At 36.7% G+C, this 8,335-nt stretch overlaps 1 protein-coding gene across 4 annotated transcripts in view; it reads right to left on the bottom strand.

The window, feature by feature from the left end:
- INPP4B (inositol polyphosphate-4-phosphatase type II B) overlaps nt 1–8,335 on the bottom strand; it is a 610,870-nt gene that overhangs the window by 550,957 nt on the left and 51,578 nt on the right. Inside the window, exon 2 of one of the 4 annotated variants that reach the window (XM_023519662.1) lies at nt 6,067–6,156. The exons of the other annotated variants lie outside the window; for them this stretch is intronic. The gene's annotated coding sequence lies outside the window, so the exon portion shown is untranslated. The remainder of the gene's footprint in view (nt 1–6,066; nt 6,157–8,335) is intronic. 4 annotated transcript variants of the gene reach the window in all.

Here is an 8,335-nt window from a genome sequence, read left to right as displayed (position 1 = left end):
TTTTAAGAAAAAAATCTGCTTTCTGGAGAAAGAAACCAGAAAAGTCTATTTATTGTCATATTTTTGAATAATATGGCAAATAATTAAAGCCAAACTCAAGTATCTCAAACTGAGCTATGTCAGGGCAGTCACTAAATAGTCAACTGCCAAAGTTCATGAATATCTAGAAACGTACCTTTCTAATTAAGTAGATAGTATCATGGAGTTGAGTACACATTCTCTGAACAAATAAATCTGAAAAATGCTATTCTTAGGCCACCATATTAAGAAATGCAATAAATCATTTTAAAAGCTTCTCTGCCATGTCTTAGTGAAATAGACAATGTCTTCCAATTCACAAAAAAAGGTACATGGAAAAGAATGTAAAATCAGATAACTTGGTAGAAAACCACAGCTCTGTATATTATGAAAGATTATTGTTTCATACACACTGGCAATCTATGTGAATAACCAACAATACACCTGAAGTTAGAGTCAACGTTTATAAAGGCCAGTTCACAGTCAGTTCCAGAGAGAAAATCAATTATGCTGAAGAGCTAAGGTACTCCTAAGGGACAATAAATTATGCTGAGAATTTTTTCAACGATTGACTCAAAAAAATGAAATAGTCATGTCATAAAGAAGCTCAACATATATAAGAACTGTTAATTTTAAAAAATAAAAGTGAATCTTATCATTTTAATTATTTCAACTCTTCTTATAATACATTTGGTGTAAAACCACTGAACATGAGTTTTTAGCCCTAGCACCCTGTGCAGACCCCTAATACAGCATATGCTCATCATTCTTACGTATTCGTACTCCCTCCACCTTGCAGCATGTGCGCACGCACACACACTCACACACACACACACACACATACACACACACACACACACAGACTGCTGTAAGTTCTTTCTAGGCTGGGACACAGCATCTAGTATCTTTCCAAGAACATAGTACAAACCTAACATACTTTTCATGAATGAATACACTGTCATAAAAAGAAGTAATTTTTTTTTTTGCTGTTAGCTGCAAAACATCCAAATCTTGAACATTTCTGATTGTATTCTGCAACATTCACCATTCTATCTCCTGGCCATGGGAGCAAGAGTCCTCATTCCTTCCAGAAGTTGGAAAACTGGTGGAAGTTTTCTGCATGGTTCCCTTTTGATATTTTTGCATATTGATTTCCCACTTTGAAAACAGAGAAAATGTATAATATCATATAATTTATTTTAAATCATTACTATGAAAGCCTTTCTACACAGAAATATCACAATGGCACATGGTCAAGATTGAGAAATGTGACCATTTTAGCATTCATAAGAATATTTTCAGGTGACTGGGTCATCTTTTTTCAATGAATTTTGTATTTAAAAAAAGTTAACACTGGATCTCGTTATAATTATTGTTGGAAGAGATTTTTAAAGCCTATTCCACGTTAGATAAATTCGCTTGAAAGTCATCATCAAGCCAACCAAATAAACGTGTGATATTTGTTATTTTCTGTTTTTCACACATTGACAGAGGTAGAAGGATTGCACAGTCTGTTCTGCCAGACATTATTAAGTGAGTTGCATTATGGATTCCCTGTTACAACGGAACATTGGGGTAGCTCTGACCTTTTGTCCATTCGAATATGAATCAGTCACACGATAAGTCACATGTTAAGACATGATAACAGTCTTAGCCTAGGGTGGAACATAAATCATTTCAAAATCTTTGAGAACACGAGGCCAACTGCATAGACATGGAAACCGGCCAAACAGCTTGCTAACCAAAAATGGACATTTCTGATTTTTTAGATGCAACACAAAACCCTGACACAATTGAATTTAAAACAAAAACATGTTACATAACGTGAGCCCATGGCTTAGGGGTTAATGCCCTTTATGGTCTCATGAAGAAAGATGGCCTGTATCGATACACCAAGTGCACACATGCACACCCATACTTTCGTTTGTTTGTTTGTTTGTTTGTTCTGATGCACTCTATATTTCTGTGTTAGGTACTCTGCCCCTCATTCTACATGCCCCTGGCATTCTGGAAGCATTTTAGAGCCTGCAGGGCTCCTGGAAATACTAGAAATCCATGACCGCGTTCACCTCAACCCACCCGCACTCAAACATATAGGCACAGAGTTTGTTAAAGCCCGGGAGAAGCACCTTGGGAAGGTAAATTATCTTAGTCATTTAGATCTCATAGAGATTTTACTCTGAGAGACGCCATAATCCTGTGAGGTAAATTTATTCAAGAGTTAAAAATTTCTGCCCTGAGCTAACCCTCCTCTAGTTAAAGCTGGCTCATGGCACATCGTCAGCAGTAAAGTAACCCTACAGAATCACTGTGCAGTAAACCAGCCCAAATTTTTCAATGATTTTCCTTGTCTGATTAGCCTAGATCTAATCCACTGCAGCATACTGTTCTGAGAGCAAGATATCTTTAATCTCTGCGATAGAGGGCAATGTATATGGGGGTGGGGGTGGGGAGGGCCCCATACATTTGAAGAGGTGTGAGCCAGAGGAAAGAATATCGAATATAAGAATATCTTAGCCTCTAGCCGTGTCTTCTTGGAAAAGTCATTCAAATTCTCGAAGCATACATTTCACCTGCTTGTAACGACATTCTTACTTGAACTTTACGTAAATACTGTGAATTTTGGTTAAAAGCTTATAATTAAATGTAGTAAAAGTCTTTTTCCAAATATGTTAACTTGTCAGCACTAATGGAAGTTTTTCATAATTTTATAAAACTCATTAACACATTTTACTTATGAAATAACAATGATAGATTCAAGAGGAATACCTCAACATATATTAATTAATTTTCCCCTTCTGGATTTAACCCTCGGTAGCAAGATATAATACTAAGAAACAAACAACAGAATACATTAGAAAACACCAAGATATTGCCCTGGTAAACACAGATGGAAGAGTTTTACCAGAGAAACTGGCATGATTGAGGAGGCAAACTAAGCTTGAGAATTACAATACAATATAATATCATATCTTAGGGAAGAACTCAGAAACCATAAATATATTCAACTTGGACCTGTTGCTTTTCTAAAGGAAGAATTAAAATATCATGAAGAAATAAGAAACTAGTAACCAGAAATCAACGTGCTAGCTATACCACCAGAGTAAAAGTGATACCAGACCAATTTTAACTAAGGTTCAATTGTTATGCTTACACCTCGCTGCAGCTAGAAAATTTTCCAAAGACAAGAACTTTTGCTTACTAAAAGGAACATTTTAAATGGAAAAAAAAAAAAAAAGCAAGAAAGCAATGTAAGGGGGGACGGGGGAGGTAGTTGGGGTAAAGGAGGTCAGATATGTGGAGACAGAAAGAAATCTAACTATGGGAGGTGAATACACAATGTAAATATATATATGCCTTACTGTTAAAATATACAGCTGAAACTTATCGAATTTCGTTAATCAATGTTGCCATAAAAAAATAATTAATTTAAAAAATAAAATAACATTTTTAAAAAGCAATATAAATAGTCAAGACAGATGAAATTATTCCAACTCTTACAAGAAAGAAACAGAAAATTCTGTAGGAAATTAATGATTACACATATTCATTGATAGCTTCCTAAAATCTCTAATCTGCTATTTTAAATTCTTTGAACTTAGCTAGTTTTAAGATGTTTTATTTCAATTTTCAGGTTCAAAAAGTTAGGATAAAATGCTAACTTTATTATTTAATTTATGAGAGCATAAATTTTTTCCTAAAAAAAGTTTTATCACATCCTCAAGATATTTTCTCTCCATTTTTAATGTCAGACAAAATCACACATGTGTATGCAATAAAAAACACATATAATTTACATCCAAAATATAAACTGCATTTAATCTGTGCTTTGTAACTAAAAACTTATCAATAAACCGAAAACAACAATAAAAGCTATTTTCTGACTAAAACCATTTTCATTTCTTGACCCTTTTAAAATGGTTGTTGAAAAGGTGTATCGATAAACACATACATCGAACAGATACTGAAACTCTCAAAAGTCATTTCTGGCTTTACATAGTAATGGAAAATTCAAGGCAACTGGAAGAAAATAGCTGGCCCAGCACCATACTGAGCTTACATCAAAGAAGCTGTTGATGTTATAACTATTGTCAAATAAACAAAAAATAACTGAATTGGGGCTCTGATAATACTGAGATGCTACCCTGTGAACATAACCATCTTATGTTGACAAAAACAAAGAGGAACCAGCTGTTCTCCTAGAATCATAATAGAATCCAGAGACCCATGATTCCTCAAGCAAGGTTCCTGAGAGACATCCTAGATCTCTGAGGGTCTCTTTATTATGCAACACCCAGAGTCATACTCATCCTCTCTATTCTCGCCTCTCACTATCAAAAATGATCAGAACCTACTCTGAGAACAAGAGCTCCTCAGGAAACTGAAGAATCTAGAGACTTTTGGATACACACAGGAGCCTGGAGGTTGGGGCTGGAGCACGAAGGGTCTTGAATATGAGCCTAAGAGTTAGACTTGCTTGGAAAGGCCTCAGGGGACTACTAACTCTTTAGAGCAAGGGAAGTATGTGTCCTCAATAAAGGAGAGTAAGTCATCTGCTCTGGGGGTGGGTGCGTTATCAAGTACTTAAAAATGGTGAAAAATACTTGATGCAATGACTCTCAAGAAGATTCTAGGAAGTCTGTAAGGGATAAAATAGGAGATTAAGCCACAGGGAGGACACGGCGGTGAGGAAAGAGCGTGGTGCCCCACAGACCTCGCGTCAAAAGTTTTCATGGCTTTCTGCAACAAAGCTTGGTTGCCTGATAGTGGGGAAAAAACGTGGATAATGGGGTAACCTATTAGAGATTAGCAGGGCAATGGAAGGGCTGAACTGACTAACGATGAGCTCGGAGGGACAAGTAAGACAAGTGAAATCTAGAAAATGCTTTTGAGCCAAGGTCATACTGGAGGGAATGGGCTGAAGGGCTGGATCTGTAAAGCAGTGAAATACAACCTAAGAGTAACATATGTAAAATATGTTTGCTTCACCTAAATTATGTCCTGAATCCTAAGGCACGCTGAGTGACAAATTGCACCAAAACACTCTCTCCAAAAACAGCAAGGAACGTCAGGCTGGACCAATCACTTTGACTGTATTTGGAGAAAGGGCATCAGTAGGCTATAGGTGTATCGCCTCACCTTCCTCCAATCAGTCACCGGGCAGCCAGTTTGGTTCAAAACAAATTAACAAAATCCAGTTAGTTTTGGTTAGATTTAGAGAACCGCACTGGGTTTTCATTGCTCTTGCCACCATAATTCCTATAATTCCTAAGAAAAATATTAGCTGAACCAGTACAATAGCATAGTGTGCCGACATCTTTCTTTTATTTATGTAACCTGGATTAAAGGTGAGCACTGGTTGTTTTGATCATCGTTATCTCTCTTTTATAAGCTAGGATTTCAACGCATAAAAAATGTAGAGGAAACTGCCAGCAAAAGGTACTGGTTTTATGATAATATAGTATGACTATAATATCAATCAAAGCTACCATTATTTTCCAGCAGACGAGGTGCTCTATTTTTTTTCAATAAATATATTATATTAGTTCATTGAAGCTGGTCTGTTAGCTTTTTCTAGCCCATTAGATTCTCACTTTATAATTTTTTTCTTTGAAGAAAATAGATATTAAATCAATATAGCCTCCTGTAGAAAAGTACAGAGCAGTCTAACATCTGCATAAAACATCCTAATTATAGACACTCGAATTAGTAATCAAAATATATGGTAATACTTATTCACTTAATTAACCCTGTTCTTAATATTTTTAATTTCATTTATATATTATAGCAAACATTATGAATAGGGCATAGCTTATCAATCATTTACATAATCCATTGCCCTGGTTTAAAAAAGATATTTAAACATAGAATAATAAAAGAATAAGATCGAAGTAAAATATGTTTGCTTCTTCTCACTAATACCTATATAAAAATCATCTGGAATCATGAAATAATTCATTCATGGTGAGTCTGGTAGTTAGCAAAAGGCATAAATTCTCTTCTTATAAAAAATCTTAAGCAGAATGAATTCAATGAGTGCTTCCTTACCTAAGACCATGGAAGGCTAGAGTTGGAATGGAATTTAGAGATCATGTTCATAGGTTCTTAAGCCTAGAAGGTCCACGATGACACGAGCCCCTGAAATTACATGGGAAATCATGGGTATACTTGTGTATTTGGGGCGAGGGAGAGACAGTGGAGGAGGATATACAAAGGTTTCAGCAGATTCTGAAGTGATTCAATAACCCTAAAAGAAATCAAAAATATCTCCTTTTTCTTTATTTATACATTAGATTTATGGTCTAGATTCTATAGATGTAGTATAAACTCTTTATTCTACCATTTGGAAGTTGAGACCCAGACTGGGGAAGAGCCATGGAACTAGTTAGTGGTTTGGACGACACTGTTCTCCCATTCTTCTTCCCAGATCACCACTATTCAGGTGCCTCCACTGTGAAATCTTAAAAAAAAAGAGCTCGTAAGCATGGGAAGTTTTAACACTTTAATGTCTCCCCTGTCACTCTTCTAAACTTTTCTTCCTCTGGAACAAACACTTTAGAACTTAAAATTGGAATTTAATTGGAGGGGGGAAAATTCAAAGATGCAAAAGCCTTTGTATTCTAAACCTCAGGGAGGAATATGAATTTTAATCGGTTAAATACAAGTCTTAAACACAATTAGGGTAGGTAGCTTATCCTATGCACTCTGAGGCCCCTACATCTGTTATAACCTTTATTCAGCATGAAGTGACAGTCAAAAAAACGGGCTCTGCAGCCAGAATGAATTCAAGCCCAGTCTCCCTTACTTTCCAACTGTAAGACCTGAGGCAACATTTTCCCCCTCCTGTTCCTCTGTTTCCAATCCAATGGGGATAATGGTAGTACTTGTCTTAATTTGAGTTTCCCAAAACAGAATCTGATGGGACTTTGTGTGTATATAGTTTACTTGGAAGACACCTCCAGAAGGAACGAAGAATGACAAGAGTGTGACAGGGCAACACAGGTATAAACTATCAAAGCTGTTTCTATAAGCGATGGCAGGCTGATTCATCTGGGACCTCTGAGAATGCAGAGAATGCCTCTTAGAATTGTCGATTCAAAGGAGGGGAGGCTGGAGCATTAACCCAGCAGCTGTTGTGCACCTTCCGTTGAGGGTTGCTCTGAGAATGTTAAATCTTCACTTTGCGCTAGGCTCACAAACAGATCTAGTGACTTCCTACACCTCTGGAGAAGAACTGAGACAGAAAGCAGATTGACACAGTATGTCTGAGGTGATAAACTCAGCATGATTCTGAGCTCGCACGAAACTATTTGCCACAGAGACGACTGAGATCAGAGCTGCGTTAAAGGACAGCGACACGGGGCACTGAAAGCATTTGCTAAATTATTTACTTCAAAGCATTGTTGTAGCGATTTAATAAAACAATTCAAGTTAAAGTGGTTAGAACCAAACTGGCATATAATAAGGGATCGATTCGTGTTAGTCGTGATTATTGTTCTTTTAATATTTATCGAATGCCTACCAGATGCCGTATATACTCTACCGGGTGATACGAAAATGATAACAATAAATAATGCAGACTCTGCTCTCAATGTCTTCAGTCAACTAGAGAGAGCAAAGACTCAAGCATTTGTCAACCAAAGCAATACATTTTAGGATAAAGCTGTACATTTGGTCTAATTGTTCCACAAAGTAGGGAGAAGGACACTCTGCCTAAAGATCATAGCAATCGGAAAGATCTCACAGAGGATGTTATGTGTGCATAGAATCTTGACAGATAAGAAGGAATGGCCTCAGGTTGGGGAAGCAATTCAAGAAGTGAGAGTAACGGATAAAGAAGCTCATCACAGGGGCAAGAAAACATGAAGCTCTTAAAAAATGGCAAGGGGCTCTAGGTGGCTGGAACATAGAATTCCGTGGGTGAATGTCAAGAAACAAGGCTGTATTGTGAAGAGGCAAAGCACGGTCACGAAGGATAACGCATTTGCCTTACTTTGGAATTAATTCGACAGGCAGTGGGGAATGATGGAAGGCTTCATGTTTTAGAAGTATAGAAGACGAACTGTTTTAGAAGTATAGAAGATGAGCTACACTGGATACCGAAAGAATCACATGGGAGCCTATTGCACGTGATTTGTCTGAGATAAATATGATGAAAGCCAAAACTAATCTAGAAGACTGGCAGTGCAGATAAGAAGTAGAATATATAAGTTTTGGTACCTGGATATATATGGAAATTGAGGGAAAATAATGTTTCTACGTTGACCTCCAGGTTTTGGTTTAAGTAATTGATTGTTTAGTAATGTTTTCAACCAAG

Source organism: Pteropus vampyrus, unplaced genomic scaffold (assembly GCF_000151845.1).
Source record: "Pteropus vampyrus isolate Shadow unplaced genomic scaffold, Pvam_2.0 Scaffold229, whole genome shotgun sequence".
In the NCBI taxonomy this organism is placed as follows: Eukaryota; Metazoa; Chordata; class Mammalia; order Chiroptera; family Pteropodidae; genus Pteropus; species Pteropus vampyrus.
The sequence above is the reverse complement of the archived record's forward strand: the minus strand, read 5'-3'. Positions and strand labels throughout refer to the sequence as shown.